Below are 18,618 nucleotides of genomic sequence, written 5' to 3'. Positions count from 1 at the left end.
GATTCGTGACCAGGATTGATGGTGGTCCCAATGCTGAGCTATACGTGAGTGTCCTACAAGACGAGTTACATCGTACACTCAAGTACAATAGATAGGAAAATGATCACTGTGTTCCAGTCGAGATTACCGAAGAAATGGTTCAATAACAATGAAGTAGAGGTCCTGAATTGGCTCCCACAGTCCAGACCTCAACCCAATCAAACAGGTAGAGTTGAAGAAAAGTCTGTATACATACCCAAGTGAGTCAGTTAGTGTGCACCAATTTGAGAACGTGTAGAAGAGACCTAGGATCAGATTTCAGTCGAGACATGTTTGAATCTGATCAAGAGCATGCCCAGAAGGATTCAGGCAGTGTTGAAAGCCAAAGGTGGATTTACAAAATACTAACAAAATAATAAATACTTGCAAGTCAAATCTATGTAGGAGATAGCCAAGATGATTGTCTGTAAAATGATGGTGTTAGGGCTAGCGGAACGCACGGATTAAATATAGATGTTTATTATTATTGATGTGTTCGCAGCCCGGGGTCCACCGTGCAGGAGAACCTGCTGCTAGTAAACGGTGGCGGTATAGACTAGCTCTGTTACTTCACAGAGTAGCCGTGAAAGGAAAGCACTGCGCCCTGTTAGACTTCACAGGAGCACAGGCTAACTGCCCTACAGAGAGCAGTCAGTGGTCATGCATGCACACAATCTCCTCACCGGAGGTGCCGGTATTCTAGGGGCTTATTTCAGCCGAGTCCCTGAATACAATCTCACATGACCACACTGGTGCAAAGCAGATAACTCAGAAAGATACTAGCACATGGCCGTGCAGACATGCGCACCTTATATAGCTGCAGCAACTCCAGGACCTTCCAAAAAAGGACCAATGGGAAACTGCCACAGAACTTGAGCAACTTCAGGACCTTCCTAGAGTACCAATGGGAATAGCTGCAGTACCTGAGCATGTGACCCTTGATCTCCAATGAGAGATCTTACCCTGGGCATGCTCAGAAGGGGAAAAGTCGGACTTAGTCCCAAAGACATCTGCTCGCTGCTGACAAGTACTGGCTACAATGGCAGAAGCTGGAAGGACAGCAGTAACCCTTCGCACAGTGTCAGACTGAGCATGATGCTGGGACTGACGCCTCCGCTGAGCAGGCTCCACTGCGGCAAGAGAAGAATGGGAGACTGCAGCGGAGATGGCTCGAGATTCCCCTGTGCAGAGGCAGGAACTTGACCCCTAACAGATGGCAGTCTCACATTTGAAGTAGCAGTGGATGGTGAGATATGGAGCCTGAAAGTCAAAAGTTCAAAACATCGTTACCCTTTTGCTTGTCAGTGTATATCAGATTTAGGCCAGAGTCACACTAGAGAAAAATACGGATGAGTGCTATGTGATTAAAAAAATAAATAAATAAATAAATCGCTTAGCACTTGGACCAGTATTCATCTATGGGGCAGCTCCCATCACTGTTTTTTTCCTCGGCCGTAATGTACATGCGAGTGAAATTGCAGCATGCTGTGATTGTCACCAACACTCGGCCAAGTCTTGGCTCACTCGCACCCATATAAGCCTATGGGTGCGAGTGAGACAACGCACAACACCCGGATACCATCCGAGTGATGTGCGATATACGCAGGCCCCGGCAATGGAGAAATTCCTTTCTTCACCTCCTCCGCAGCGGTGCTGTGATTCTCTCGAGAGGCTCGGAGCACAGACGCATGCGAGCAGGAGCTGAGGGTCAATAGCATATCGCATCCGATCCAGATTTGTGGCGACCCAAAAAAAAAAAAAAAGTAGTTTTGGCATTCTTGATTTTTTTTTCCATTTATGGTGTTTACCGATCTGGTTATTTATTTTTTTATAGTTTGATAGACCAGACTTTTCTGAAAACGGCAATACCAAATATGTAACACAGCTGACATGTGCCAGGAAAGATGTGGGCTCACTGCCGGAGCCCACATCAAATGGAGGGACACAACATATGCAGTACTAGTATGGCGCATGACTTGAAGGGGTTAAAAGGAACCCCTAACCTCGGAAAGCACTTTTTACCTGCAGGTAAATCACATTCCAATACTTTCTATCTGCCTTAGGCCGGAGTCACACTACAGCGAGATACGGCTGAGTCTCGCAGGTTAAAACCAAGCTCTGGCACCGGTACTCCGCAGCGGAGTGTGCAGCTCCATGTATTGCTATGCGGCCGCACGCTCCGCTCCGGAGTGCCGGCGCCAGAGCTTGGTTTTAACCTGCGAGACTCGGCCGTATCTCGCTGTGTGTGATCCCGGCCTTACTAAGAGTGCAGCTACTGGGAGAATATTAACAATTTCCTCCCGAGAGTTGCCGTCTTTCAGACATGGGGGCACAGAGCGGATACAGCACCACTCCTTGTACCGCAAGAGGCGACTAAGCATGCTTGCACTGATCGATCGCTCGCTCTGCACAGATGTGTGGCACCATGCGCTGTGAAAATGCCGGGGCATGCTGTGAGCGATGACTGTAGCCGCTCCATGCCCCCATAACTTAAAATTGGCACGCACTGGAGGGAAATAAGTTTTTTTTTTTCCAGTAGCCGCACTTTTAGAATGTTGGCCAGGCAGCATCCCACATCTGCGGATAAATAGCATTTTCCGAAGAGACAGTTTCCCTTTAAGGAGTACAGCAGTCATCATGGATCTGGGTAGTGTACACGTTGTAGTACGGACACGGGATAACAGTAGAAAACGTAGATCTGGGTCTGACCTTGCAGTATTCAGGATCCCGATGCAATATTCCTGCAGTAGAGTTTATAGGGATCTGCTCAGGAACTGATGGACAGATCTCGTCTCTCGGGGAGAGCAGAATATGTCAGTCCACAGGCTGCAGCTGCAGCGAAATGGACGGATTGTCAGAGCTCATGGTGAGGAAGGAGGAGATCCGAAAAGGGAGTGGAATAGATTCAGCCCACGCCTCTAATAACACGTGCACAGCTTCAATTTATATTAAAGGGGACATAACCACAATATACAAACGCGTGAGAGCCAGAATCAACAAAACTCCTTCAAATTGAAATTATTTAGCATTTTTTGCACCTTTTCCTTGAAAAAAAAAAAAACAGACAGCACTCAGTCCAATGTTATTCAATGGGGCAGTGCAAATGAGAATTTTTTTTTTTCACTTATGAAATCTGCATTTGATAATTTGATAGGTTATTGGAGCGTGAAAAGAAAAATCGGATGCCAGGCAGAGTCGAAGTATAACATCCGATCTTTATGGATAAATTGCAATTCTGTAACGTAAGATACTGTAAATGGTCTTCGAAACGATTAACTACTGCTGTAAAAAAAACAGACTGCATACAGATGATGAATGAAAAAAAAATTGTCCTACTCGTCTGGATTTTTTCTTGCATTCGTGCGAACCTACCTGCAGTATGATTACATTAATACTAAACTTGTATTTTTTTAAAATTATTATAATTATTGTTCTAATTTTAGCGGTTAAACAAAATCTGAACTTATATAATAAAAAATTGGCTTGTGTCAAAAATTTTCCAAGACCTCCAACTCCACATTTCCTTTGTATTTTAGGCAAAAAGCAATATATATATATATATATATATATATATATGTATATACATTGGGGCAAAAAAGTATTTAGTCAGTCAGTAATAGTGCAAGTTCCACCACTTAAAAAGATGAGAGGCGTCTGTAATTTACATCATAGGTAGACCTCAACTATGGGACACAAACTGAGAAAAAAAAATCCAGAAAATCACATTGTCTGTTTTTTTAACATTTTATTTGCATGTTATGGTGGAAAATAAGTATTTGGTCAGAAACAAAATTTCATCTCAATACTTTGTAATATATCCTTTGTTGGCAATGACAGAGGTCAAACGTTTTCTGTAAGTCTTCACAAGGTTGCCACACACTGTTGTTGGTACGTTGGCCCATTCCTCCATGCAGATCTCCTCTAGAGCAGTGATGTTTTTGGCTTTTCGCTTGGCAACACGGACTTTCAACTCCCTCCAAAGGTTTTCTATAGCGTTGAGATCTGGAGACTGGCTAGGCCACTCCAGGACCTTGAAATGCTTTTTACGAAGCCACTCCTTCGTTGCCCTGGCGGTGTGCTTTGGATCATTGTCATGTTGAAAGACCCAGCCACGTTTCATCTTCAATGCCCTTGCTGATGGAAGGAGGTTTGCACTCAAAATCTTACGATACATGGCCCCATTCATTCTTTCATGTACCCGGATCAGTCGTCCTGGCCCCTTTGCAGAGAAACAGCCCCAAAGCATGATGTTTCCACCACCATGCTTTACAGTAGGTATGGTGTTTGATGGATGCAACTCAGTATTCTTTTTCCTCCAAACACGACAAGTTGTGTTTCTACCAAATAGTTCCAGTTTGGTTTCATCAGACCATAGGACATTCTCCCAAAACTCCTCTGGATCATCCAAATGCTCTCTGGCAAACTTCAGACGGGCCCAGACATGTACTGGCTTAAGCAGTGGGACACGTCTGGCACTGCAGGATCTGAGTCCATGGTGGCGTAGTGTGTTACTTATGGTAGGCCTTGTTACATTGGTCCCAGCTCTCTGCAGTTCATTCACTAGGTCCCCCCGCGTGGTTCTGGGATTTTTGCTCACCGTTCTTGTGATCATTCTGACCCCACGGGGTGGGATTTTGCGTGGAGCCCCAGATCGAGGGAGATTATCAGTGGTCTTGTATGTCTTCCATTTTCTAATTATTGCTCCCACTGTTGATTTCTTCACTCCAAGCTGGTTGGCTATTGCAGATTCAGTCTTCCCAGCCTGGTGCAGGGCTACAATTTTGTTTCTGGTGTCCTTTGACAGCTCTTTGGTCTTCACCATAGTGGAGTTTGGAGTCAGACTGTTTGAGGGTGTGCACAGGTGTCTTTTTATACTGATAACAAGTTTAAACAGGTGCCATTACTACAGGTAATGAGTGGAGGAAAGAGGAGACTCTTAAAGAAGAAGTTACAGGTCTGTGAGAACCAGAAATCTTGATTGTTTGTTTCTGACCAAATACTTATTTTCCACCATAATATGCAAATAAAATGTTAAAAAAACAGACAATGTGATTTTCTGGATTTTTTTTTCTCAGTTTGTCTCCCATAGTTGAGGTCTACCTATGATGTAAATTACAGACGCCTCTCATCTTTTTAAGTGGTGGAACTTGCACTATTGCTGACTGACTAAATACTTTTTTGCCCCACTGTATATATATATATATATATATATATATATATATAGATATGTATATATATATATATATATCTATATATATATATAGATATATATATATATATATAGCAAAAAAGAGGCAGCACTCCATCATTGCAGTATAAACGGGCAGGATTTAATCAACCCACTGTTCAGGGCGACGTTTCGGCTCTGACTGAGCCTTTCTCAAGCAATGGGTGGTACAAATGAGTGCATATTTATAGTACTCCCTACAATAATTACAGCCAATAAAAAGTATACATATCATACAGTGCTTGGTTCTAATTTCATAGTCACAAACCGGTAATATAAGGTGCTATAGTGTAAAGTGCTATGTGCTCCTATGTGCTTTTTATATAAACAAATCTTCCACTTCCCCAAATCACTAATAAGATGTTATTTTCATATATTATTCCACTTACATTAACTTATACCGTGGAGGCTCATGTACCGCATGCAGGACGCCATTCTCCATATTCAGCGTCCACTGATTGCTACTGCGCATGTCCGGAAAAACTAATAGACACAACTAAAGGATAGCCGACTAATTCACCGCCATGGAATGTCGTGTGCTTGCGCACTAGCGCCACCAGACGCCATATTGGAAGCGGCATACTATAGTACACTGCTTATCCTAACCAGGGCTTATATTCTATCACAAATGATCATGGAGCACTCGACCCACTCCACAATCCACTGGTGCGCCTCCAGTATATGTCAATAATATTAATATACTTGGCATTGTATAGTGGCCTTTACTTTAAGACAACTTGATTTAGGAATTCTATGTGGGTGTTTGAGCATACCCTGACAACCCGGAAGGCACCTTCCTCAGGCTGTCTCCGGGCGCCACCAGGTGTCCAAATGCCCCAGTTAACCCTTACAGGCCAGCTGTTACAAAATAGGACAAGTAGAAGGTAGCAAAACCCTTATACATACATTACTATTGTCGAGGCCTACAAACGCCATATGTTGTGAATTCTGTGGCAGAGCTCCCTCCTGTGGTCACAAGTGGTACTTCGGCTGATTCTCTCTGGGAGCTTCCGTTTGTGGAGGAAACTGGTACTGCTGCTTCTGAGTTTCCTCCCTCAGGTGATCTGGTGAGGTCGTTAGCTGCTTCTCTACTTAACCCCACCTAATGCTTTGATTCATGCTTCCTGTGAATGTTCCAGTGTTGGACTTGTGTTTCTCTGGATCATTCCTGTGGCCTGCTGCTCTGCATAGCTAAGTGCTTCTTTGCTATTTGTTGCTATTTTTTCTGTCCAGCTTGTCTATTTGTTTTGCTGGAAGCTCTGGGACGCAAAGGGTGTACCTCCGTGCCGTTAGTTCGGTACGGAGGGTCTTTTTGCCCCTTTGCGTGGTTTTCTTTAGGGTTTTGTGTAGACCGCAAAGTTATCTTTCCTATCCTCGTTCTGTCTAGAATATCGGGCCTCACTTTGCTGAATCTATTTCATCCCTACGTTTGTCTTTTCATCTTACTCACAGTCATTATATGTGGGGGGCTGCCTTTTCCTTTGGGGTATTTCTCTGAGGCAAGGTAGGCTTATTTTTTCTATCTTCAGGCTAGTTAGTTTCTCAGGCTGTGCCGAGTTGCATAGGTAGCGTTAGGCGCAATCCACGGCTGCCTCTAGTTGTGTTTGGAGAGGATCAGGGATTGCGGTCTGCAGAGTTCCCACGTCTCAGAGCTCGTTCTATTATTATGGGTTATTGTCAGATCACTGTATGTGCTCTGACCTCCATGTCCATTGTGATACTGAATTGCCTGTTATAACAGCCATATATGCAAAATTATAGAATCTTATAAGAAATGCTTATTGTTTTTATTTTCATTTTCAGGGCAAATTGCACAGTAGACAATCCAAAAAAGATTTTTTTAGACAAAATTATGTTACCAAATCATTATAACAACAAAAAGAATTTTTACAAAAAAAATTTTTTACAAAATTTTTTTTTACAAAAAAATAATAGATATTCCGTCCTCATGCGATCATGTTCCCCCACAGATATTCTTAGGATCTAGAGAAGGGAAGGCAAATAAAATATATTAAAAAACATTAAAATAGAGGAGAAACAAGTTCCCCCATCTTTACCAGGTCCTCAAAAAAACACTGAATAAACAAAGAACAATATACTTTACATAACTGTATGAATTTTAAAGTCCACATTGAGTCCATTTGGTTTGAGGGTATTCAGTTCATAGATCCATTTTAGTTCCTTCTTCTTAAGGATCAATTCCCTATCCCCACCTCTCCTCTGCACCGGGACCACATCAATAATTTTACATTTCAGATCCTTTTAAGTATGATTAAATTCCACAAAATGTTCAGGGACCGGGAGATCCGTTCTTTTCTTTCGTATACTATATCTGTGCTGATTCATTCTGACCTTGAACTCACAGGTGGTTTCACCTATATACCAAAGTTCACATGGGCACATCAGAAGGTATACGACAAAAACTGAGCTACACGTCAAATACTCGTTAATCTTGTATACTCTCCCTGTCTGGGGATGTTGGAATGTGGAGCCTTTTACCATGTGGGTACAATTAACACAATTAAGGCATGGGTAACATCCTTTTTTACTAGTACCTGTTAGTGTTGACTGAAAGCTTTTTCTCATTGTCCCTATGTCAGATTTTACTAAATAGTTACCAATATTTTTACTCTTTTTATAGGAACATATAGGCGGCATCTTAAACTCTTTAATGTCAGGGAGACATCTCCCCAACATCCCCCAGTGTTTTTTTATTATTTTAACTACTTCATTGCTTTCCTCAACATAGGTCATAACTAATGGAATTCGATCTAGTCGCTTCTTTTTATTTCCATTCAACGGCTTGTTAATTAATACTTCCCTTTTTTGTTCAAGAACTTTCTCTCTTGTTGTTTCCAATAGATTTTTTGGGTACCCTCTTCCCAAAAACTTGTATATTAGCCTATCAAGCACCTCATCAACCTCATCCTCTTTCTTCACAATACGTCGTACTCTCCATAATTGGCTGAGCGGAATCGATCTTATCATATTACGTGGATGCTGGCTATCGTATGTTAATAAGTTATTCCTATCCGTTTCTTTGACAAAAAGTGTAGTATTGAGCTCTCCTTTTTGTGTGACCAGTACATCCAGGAATTGGATTTCAGATTTAGATGACACCAATGTAAATTTGATGGTATCATCAATTGTATTGAGGAAATCATGGAAATCTTCCAATGCTCTCTGTGTACCCGTCCAGAGGAGGAAGACGTCATCTATGTATCTCCACCACACCAGCACTTGCCGGAAGTGGTGGGACACATAGACGAAGTCTTCCTCCAGGACCTCCATCACCAAATTTGCATACGCGGGGGCCATATTGGCCCCCATGGCTGTTCCCCGTTTTTGCGCATAGAATGTGTCCCCAAATAAAAATAGTTATGTTTCAATATTATCTCTAACATCCTTAGTAGAAAGGTCCTACCTTCCACTGTATATCCCATTATATTCAGTTTTTTATCCACCGCCCGCAAACCATTATCATGATCAATTGATGTATATAGGGATACTACGTCAAATGACGCTAAAATAATCTCCTCCGTCAATTGTACTCCCTCCAATTTTCTAATGAAATCTGTCGTATCCCTTATATATGATTTACTGTTTTTTACTATGGGGTTAAATATTCTGTCCAAAAATATTCCCATCTTACTAAAGATTGAATTGATCCCAGAAATTATGGGGCGTCCCGGTGGGTTTATTAAGCTCTTATGAATTTTAGGGGTAATATACAACACCGGGGTTGTGGGGGCCTCCACTCGTAGATAATCAAATAAGTCCTGATCAATAATTTTAGCATCCATAGCCTCTTTGAGGCATATCTTGATTTCCTTCTCAATATGAAATTTAGGATCTCCATCCATCATACCATATACTTCCTCATCCCGCAATTGTCTGTTGATTTCATTTACATACATAAATCTGTCCATGACGACAACGGCACCCCCTTTATCCGCGGGTTTTATAATGACGTCGCCGTCATGGACCAGCTCCTGCAATGCCACAACCTCTTCTTTCAAAATATTAGGATGTTTAAAGGGAACCTGTCACCTGAATTTGGCGGGACTGGTTTTGGGTCATATGGGCGGAGTTTTCGGGTGTTTGATTCACCCTTTCCTTACCCGCTGGCTGCATGCTGGCTGCAATATTGGATTGAAGTTCATTCTCTGTCCTCCATAGTACACGCCTGCGCAAAGCAATCTTGCCTATCACGGCTGAACCAGTAGGGGGCATAAAATTACTCTTTTTATGCAGTTCCACCATATTTAAGTTAAGTTCACTATTTTTTGATCTTATGGTACCCTCCTTATTGTGAAACCAGTCCCTCAGTCTAATAGTCCTAACAAAACGTGCCAAGTCCACTTGTAGGCCAAACCAGTCCATGTGTGAACATGGACTGAATGATAGTCCTTTACTTAATACAGACACCTGCATATCAGTAAGTACCTTTTTTGAGATATTCACTACGAGGTCTGCTCCCTCTTCCTGAGGTTTGGTTGTCTTTGTGCTTGCGGCTTGCTCTTTTCTATTTTCTTTTTGCCTCCGGTGGTGGCGCTTACCTCCTCGCCTTTTTCGGCTTCCATGCCACCTGCTTGATCTACGGGAAATAAATTCATTAGTTAAGCATTCAGTTCCATCTGATTGCTCCGACCTCCTGGATTCCAATTGACCTCTTTTCTTCCATGGCATCCTAGTATTGTCACTTTGCCAAGTATAAACATTTCCGGTTTCATAGTCACCACTGTCCCTACTCCACTTCTTCCGTTTTGTTTCTTCTAGATCACCTCTAAATTTATATATATCTTTCTCATTCTTTTCTTTAAAGGCAGTCCAGTCCTCCTTACTTAGCATATCTTGCAATTTCTTTCAAGGTCACCAACACTCAGTTGCATCTTTTTCAATTCCATTTGTAGAAATTCAATATTTAACAACATTACATCCATTGCATACTTATTGGAAATCATTGTAAACCTTGTGCAGAAAGTGGGGTTGCCCATAAACAAATTGGGTCTAATATTTGATCTTAGTCCACTAGGGATTTTCCGTTCCCTGTAATATTGTCCCAATGTCGACAGGTGTAGTTGTGAACTCACTAAGCGTTTGGTATCATTTTCGTATTTGCTTTTTATCTCAATAATAGATGGGGTTTTCAGAAAATCTGCGTCCCCCTCAATATTGTTGAGTGTGCGTTCCTCGTCCTCAGTAGTATAATTGAAGATCCCTGGTACCATGGGACGTTCCTCCATGGTTCCAAAAAATGGCTTAAAGATGTACAGAGTATAAAAAATAAAAATAAAAAAGTACTTATTTGTGCAAAAATTTTCAGACATAAGTATAGGGAAAAAAAGGGAACAGCACAATGTCTACTTATCTTCGGGTGCAGGGCCCCAGGATAACAGTCCGTGTATCCATGTAGTTCAATATATGGCAAAAAGAGGCAGCACTCCATCATTGCAGTATAAACGTGCAGGATTTAATCAACCCACTGTTCAGGGCGACGTTTCGGCTCTGACTGAGCCTTTCTCAAGCAATGGGTGGTACAAATGAGTGCATATTTATAGTACTCCCTACAATAATTACAGCCAATAAAAAGTATACATATCATACAGTGCTTGGTTCTAATTTCATAGTCACAAACCGGTAATATAAGGTGCTATAGTGTAAAGTGCTATGTGCTCCTATGTGCTTTTTATATAAACAAATCTTCCACTTCCCCAAATCACTAATAAGATGTTATTTTCATATATTATTCCACTTACATTAACTTATACCGTGGAGGCTCATGTACCGCATGCAGGACGCCATTCTCCATATTCAGGGGTCCACTGATTGCTACTGCGCATGTCCGGAAAAACTAATAGACACAACTAAAGGATAGCCGACTAATTCACCGCCATGGAATGTCGTGCGCTTGCGCACTAGCGCCACCAGACGCCATATTGGAAGCGGCATACTATAGTACACTGCTTATCCTAACCAGGGCTTATATTCTATCACAAATGATCATGGAGCACTCGACCCACTCCACAATCCACTGGTGCGCCTCCAGTATATGTCAATAATATTAATATACTTAGCATTGTATAGTGGCCTTTACTTTAACCCCTTAATCCCATATGACGTACTATCCCGTCCAGGTGACCTGGGACTTAATTCCCAGTGACGGGATAGTACGTCATATGCGATCGGCCGCGCTCACGGGGGGAGCGCGGCCGATCGCGGCCGGGTGTCAGCTGACTATCGCAGCTGACATCTGGCACTATGTGCCAGGAGCGGTCACGGACCGCTCCCGGCACATTAACCCCCGGCACACCGCAATCAAGCATGATCGCGATGTGCCGGCGGTACAGGGAAGCATCGCGCAGGGAGGGGGCTCCCTGCGTGCTTCCCTGAGACGATCAGAACACGGTGATGTACTCACCGTGTACCGAGCGTCTTCTTCCTGCAGTCCCCGGATCCAAAATGGCCGCGGGGCTGCATCCGGGTCCTGCAGGGAGTACTTCCGGGTCGCCTGCAGCTCTGTAAGCCTGCAGCGATGTCAGTGAGATCGCCAATCTTACAGAGTGCTGTGCAAACTGTAAGATCGGCGATCTGTGATGTCCCCCCCTGTGACAAAGTAAAAAAGTAAAAAAAAAAATTTCAACATGTGCAAAAAAAAAAAAAATTACTAAATAAATAAATTTAAAAAAAAATATTATTCCCATAAATACATCGCCGCGTCCGTAACGACCCAACCTATAAAACTGTCCCACTAGTTAACCCCTTCAGTGAACACCGTAAGGAAAAAAAAAAACGAGCCAAAGAACAACGCTTTATTATCATACCGCCGAACAAAAAGTGGAATAACACGCGATCAAAAAGACGGATATAAATAACCATGATACCGCTGAAAACGTCATCTTGTTCCGCAAAAAACGAGCTGCCACAAAGCATAATGAGCAAAAACATAAAAAAGTTATAGTCCTGAGAATAAAGCGATGCCAAAATAATTATTTTTTCTATAAAATAGCTTTTATCGTATAAAAGCGCCAAAACATAAAAAAATGATATAAATGAGGTATCGCTGTAATCGTACTGACCTGACGAATAAAACTGCTTCATCCACTTTACCAAACGTGGAACGGTATAAACGCCTCCCCCAAAAGAAATTCATGAATAGCTGGTTTTTGGTCATTCTGCCTCACAAAAATCGGAATAAAAAGTGATCAAAAACTGTCACGTGTCCAAAAATGTTACCAATAAAAACGTCAACTCGTCCCGCAAAAAACAGGACCTAATATGACTCTGTGGACCAAAATATGGAAAAATTATAGGTCTCAAAATGTGGAGACGCAAAAACTTTTTTGCTATAAAAAAAGCGTATTTTAGTGTGTGACGGCTGCCAATCATAAAAATCCGATATAAAAAATGCTATAAAAGTAAATCAAACCCCCCTTCATCACCCCCTTAGTTAGGGAAAAATAAAAAAATTTAAAAAATGTATTTATTTCCATTTTCCCATCAGGGCTAGGGTTAGGGTTAGGGCTAGGGTTAGGGCTAGGGTTAGGGTTGGGGCTAGGGTTAGGGCTAAGGTTAGGGTTAGGGCTAGGGTTAGGGCTAGGGTTGGGGCTAGGGTTGGGGCTAGGGTTAGGGCTAGGGTTGGGGCTAGGGTTAGGGTTGGGGTTAGGGTTGGAGCTAAAGTTAGGGTTAGGGTTGGGGCTAAAGTTAGGGTTAGGGTTGGGGCTAAAGTTAGGGTTAGGGTTGGGGCTAAAGTTAGGGTTTGGATTATATTTACGGTTGGGATTAGAATTAGGGGTGTGTCAGGGTTAGGGGTGTGGTTAGGGTTACCGTTGGGATTAGGTTAGGGGTGTGTTAGGGTTAGGGTTTCAGGTAGAATTGGGGAGTTTCCACTGTTCAGGCACATCAGAGGCTCTCCAAATGCAAGTCTCTAACTTAGTATTATCTCTAACACAAGTAATACTAACCGTAATATTTCCTCTGCAGCCAAACATTTTGTGGATCATCATTCACGTGACATTTCATCTTTTAGAGTGACCGGCATTGAGAGAGTAATTAGACCCCCACGTGGTGGCGATCTGCACAGAATTTTACTTACCCGCGAAGCATATTGGATATTCATGCTGGGCACTAGATTTCCTGACGGACTTAATCGCAAGAATGATATTATGTTTCATTACTAATTATCGCCTTCCTGCAGTATATTGCTGTTTGACTTGTTTATTTTTAATTGTGTGTTAGTTTGATACGTTGTAATTTGTAGATTACACATGTTTTTAGATCACATTTATTTTGTAGGACCTGTCGATTGCATTTATCATGTGATCTAGGCTTAGTACGTCCATTGGTTACTGGGTCCTTAAATACCAGCGCTTATGTTGGATAGACTAGCTTGGATAAAGACTGGTTTCCAGTCGAAACGCGTCGCTTGGTCCCTCACGGGGTTCATGGTGGGTCTAAGGAGCATGTATTGCTATTTTAATTTTTTGGATTAAAATTTACATTTTTTAACAAGAGCAAGCTGGAATCTTCGTTTTTTCTTTCTTTTTTTTTCTTTCTATTGATTGCACGTCTCATCAGGACTGTTTCCGTGCTTCTCTTCCAAGATCGGTGAGCTGGCTTCCCTTCCTTTCTTTTTTTCTATGTACTATTGATTGCCATGCACCTGGTCATTTTTTCTGCTCCTTAATATATTAGACCCACCGCCCCCAGTATTTTATGTGAGGCGTGTTTCTATCCTTCATCTACATTTTATACAGATTTATATACTAACAAGCCACACAAAGTTTTTGCTGCAGGATGGCAGATACCGTCAGGAATCGTATTCAGAAGGCTGCTTTAGTATTTTCAGATGTGCCACTCGCTAACTCTGATTCCTCTGATATTATGGACATTTTTACACAAATACAGAAATCGATGATCCAGGAGACCAAACTCTGGTGGGATTTAACAACTTTACAAAATTATGTCTCAAAAGAAATGATTCCCAGAGGTCTCAGAATCAAGAAAAAATCTACCACTAATTTTAGTGAAGTGTTTGTGAATGAATGGAACTCAATTCTTAAGGTACCTTCACACATAACGATATTGTTAACGATATCGTTGCTTTTTGTGACGTAGCAACGATATCGTTAATAAAATCGTTATGTGTGACAGCGACCAACGATCAGGCCCCTGCTGGGAGATCGTTGGTCGCTGAAGAAAGTCCAGAACTTTATTTCGTCGCTGGATCTCCCGTGGACATCGCTGGATCGGCGTGTGTGACACCGATCCAGCGATGTCTTCACTGGTAACCAGGGTAAACATCGGGTAACTAAGCGCAGGGCCGCGCTTAGTAACCCGATGTTTACCCTGGTTACCATCCTAAAAGTAAAAAAAACAAACACTACATACTTACCTAACGCTGTCTGTCCTCCAGCGCTGTGCTCTGCACTCCTCCTGTACTGGCTGTGAGCGTCGGTCAGCCGGAAAGCAGAGTGGTGACGTCACCGCTCTGCTTTCCGGCCACTGTGCTCACACAGACAGTACAGGAGGAGTGCAGAGCACAGCGCTGGAGGACAGACAGCGTTAGGTAAGTATGTAGTGTTTGTTTTTTTTACTTTTAGGAAGGTAACCAGGGTAAACATTGGGTTACTAAGCGCGGCCCTGCGCTTAGTTACCCGATGTTTACCCTGGTTACCGGCATCATTGGTCGCTGGAGAGCGGTCTGTGTGACAGATCTCCAGCGACCAAACAGCGACGCTGCAGCGATCCGGATCGTTGTCGGTATCGCTGCAGCGTCGCTTAATGTGAAGGGGCCTTTAGCACATGTTCACTCAATTTGATGCGATTGATTATTAAACATGAGGAACTCAAGTTGTTGGACATACAAAAAGACATTGAAGTGTCCAAGAATGAGTTGAGTTCTCGCAATATTATACTGGATGAAAACGTGTTTTTTAAAAAAAACTCAGGACGAATTGACAAAATTAGAAGATGAAATCATGCTTAGGAAAAAGCGCAAATTCCAGCGTGATTTGCAAGATTATGCATCCAATAAAGTCTACAATTGGAATGAATGGGACTCCTTTTCAAATAAATCCCAGATCTATTTTAAGACATACTAATCAGAAGAGGAGATACCATAAAAGATATGTCAGCTTCAGTTCCCATGAAGGGGACTCTGGTGATAATGGTTTTAGCACGTCTGATACATCTTTAAATGAATCTGCAGCACACAACTCTACCAGTCATGCTAATAAATCAAAAAACGCAAAAGGCGTGGTGGCCGGAAACACAGAAAGCAATTCTGGCATGCAGACGCGCCACAGGAAATTCACGCCGAAATGAGTCTGAATAATGTCTTAAATCTTTCATCTCGAAATTTTTCAGATGAAGAATTGAAAGTGTTGTCTTATGGACTTAATTTCGTTCCGGATCACAATTTTAATTTGTTTTCAACTTTGTTAGACATTAATAAATTTGTCCGGAATTTAACCATTAAGAAACATTTTTGGGCTGAAGAATCTGACATTTCTGTTGATGATAATATAATTCAACATAATGAATTCCATTCTTTAGACTTTCAAGAACAAGTCACATTATTGACACTACAAGAATTGCAGGATCAGGACAACTCCATTTCATCTATGGTTAATCAATCTAATCAATTCAAATTAAAAAATCCGTTTTTTTATCCTATTCAGTCTAGAGCAGACTGTATGAATCGCTTCCAGGAGGTTATTGAACGAGAACTTAAACAACTCAAAATCAGGGATACGGCATCCAATACAACAAATAATTTGACCAAGAAACAAAGAAATATTATTAAAGAGATACAAGACATGAAAGACATCACTATAAAAATGAGTGACAAGGGAGGGGTGGTTGTCATAATGGATTCTTCACAATATAGAAACGGAATTTTGGATTTATTATCAGATGACACCACATACAGGAAACTAAAATCAGATCCGACCTTTATCTACAAAACAAAAATGGACAATGTGATACAAGATGGCCTTTCTTTGGGTGTTATTTCCAGCAAACAAGCAGAGTTCCTGAAGGTCTCTCATCCTGTCACACCAATAATGCATGGTTTACCAAAAATTCACAAGAATAAAGAACTCCCTCCAATGCGTCCGATTATATCAAGTATTGGGTCCATAAATGAACGTATGGGCCAGTGGTTGGACTCTTTGCTACAACCATTAGTGTTGAGAGTGCCTGGGCATATTAGAGACACTAAGGACGTCATTGACATCATGTGTAATAAGGAATGGTTATCAGAATTCACTTGGTTAAGCTGTGATGTGGTGTCACTGTACACTTGTATACCTCATAAATTAGCTCTTGAAGCACTGAAATTTCATTTGTGCAAATACAGCTGTTATTCTCAAGATTTGATTAATTATATTTTACAGGTCACTTCTTTTTTGTTAACCCATAAATTTGTTTTCCTTTGATCATGAATATTATTTACAGTGTAGTGGAGTAGCTATGGGGGCCAAATTTTCTCCGTCTCTAGCAAATTTGGTGATGGCATTTTGGGAACATCATTTTTTATTTTCTACATCCAATAATTTTTTGCCATATATCCATTGGTATGGCAGGTACATCGATGATACGCTTATTATTTGGAGGGGCGATGTATCTGCCATACAGGATTTCATTTTATACATTAATAACAATGACTTTAATATTAGATTTACCTTTGTTCATCACATTTCTAAAATTTCGTTTCTTGATTTAGAGCTTACTGGTGTAGTGAATAATCTGATTTCCACTCGTACATATTCAAAGCCATTAGCTGGCAATTCCATTCTTCATGCGAGCAGCAGTCACCCCAAACATACTATACGTTCAATCCCTGTCGGTGAATTCACTAGACTCAGGAGAAATTGCAACAATAATGATGCTCTTAAACAAGATTTGGCCAAATCTTGTGTTAAATTCAATAGACGGGGTTATCCAAATTGGATGCTTAATAGAGCTCTTAATATTACATCCCCAAATGAACGTCCCGCTGCCACCACGAGTTCCAGCAACACAATTATCAATTCAAATGACAATACCAATTCAAGTAAGAGAACCAGTCATTATAATAATAAACCCTTTGTGTGTTTACAATATAGTCCGCAATTTAATAATATTAAAGCTATTATTAATCAACATATTCCAATTCTATATGAAGATCCTATTTTGGCTAATATCTTACATGCTGGATGCAGTGTTGTGGCAAGGAGGGCTCCTTCCTTGGGCAATATTTTGTCACCCAGTTTATTTGTTACCAACAAACCTCAATCCACATGGTTAAGTTGCAAAGGCAGCTATAAATGCAATGTTCCCAATTGTTCCACCTGTAGGCACATAATTACCACGAAGATTTTTTCAGACCATATAGGTTCCAAAAACTTTCATATTCAGGGTTTTATTAATTGTAATACTCGGTTCGTGATATATAAAATAGATTGTGTGGCGTGCAATAAATCTTACGTGGGGTGCACCATTCGTAAATTGAAGAATCGGATTTATGAGCATTTGCATGATATCTCTAACACAAGTAATACTAACCGTAATATTTCCTCTGCAGCCAAACATTTTGTGGATCATCATTCACGTGACATTTCATCTTTTAGAGTGACCGGCATTGAGCGAGTAATTAGACCCCCACGTGGTGGCGATCTGCACAGAATTTTACTTACCCGCGAAGCATATTGGATATTCATGCTGGGCACTAGATTTCCTGACGGACTTAATCGCAAGAATGATATTATGTTTCATTACTAATTATCGCCTTCCTGCAGTATATTGCTGTTTGACTTTTTGATTTTTAATTGTGTGTTAGTTTGATACGTTGTAATTTGTAGATTACACATGTTTTTAGATCACATTTATTTTGTAGGACCTGTCGATTGCATTTATCATGTGATCTAGGCTTAGTACGTCCATTGGTTACTGGGTCCTTAAATACCAGCGCTTATGTTGGATAGACTAGCTTGGATAAAGACTGGTTTCCAGTCGAAACGCGTCGCTTGGTCCCTCACGGGGTTCATGGTGGGTCTAAGGAGCATGTATTGCTATTTTAATTTTTTGGATTATAATTTTTTGGATTAAAATTTACATTTTTTAACAAGAGCAAGCTGGAATCTTCGTTTTTTCTTTCTTTTTTTTTCTTTCTCTTGATTGCACGTCTCATCAGGACTGTTTCCGTGCTTCTCTTCCAAGATCGGTGAGCTGGCTTCCCTTCCTTTCTTTTTTTCTATGTTCTCCAAATGCGACATGGCGTCCGATCTCAATTCCAGCCAATTCTGCATTGAAAAAGTAAAACAGTGCTCCTTCCCTTCCGAGCTCTCCGGTGCGCCCAAACAGGGGTTTACCCCAACATATGGGGTATC

General features: G+C 41.3%; 1 protein-coding gene across 3 annotated transcripts in view; it reads right to left on the bottom strand.

The window, feature by feature from the left end:
• LOC138661543 (acyl-coenzyme A amino acid N-acyltransferase 1-like) overlaps positions 1-18,618 on the bottom strand; it is a 130,120-nt gene that overhangs the window by 20,972 nt on the left and 90,530 nt on the right. Inside the window, exon 2 of one of the 3 annotated variants that reach the window (XM_069746345.1) lies at positions 9,692-9,842. The exons of 1 other annotated variant lie outside the window; for it this stretch is intronic. The gene's annotated coding sequence lies outside the window, so the exon portion shown is untranslated. Of the gene's footprint in view, positions 1-2,727; positions 2,899-9,691; positions 9,843-18,618 lie in introns of those variants that run through there. One more of the 3 variants, XM_069746353.1, reaches the window with a different exon arrangement.

Source organism: Ranitomeya imitator, chromosome 1 (genome assembly GCF_032444005.1).
Source record: "Ranitomeya imitator isolate aRanImi1 chromosome 1, aRanImi1.pri, whole genome shotgun sequence".
Lineage (NCBI taxonomy): Eukaryota > Metazoa > Chordata > Amphibia > Anura > Dendrobatidae > Ranitomeya > Ranitomeya imitator.
Note: the sequence above shows the minus strand (reverse complement) of the source record. Positions and strands in the feature narration are given on the sequence as shown.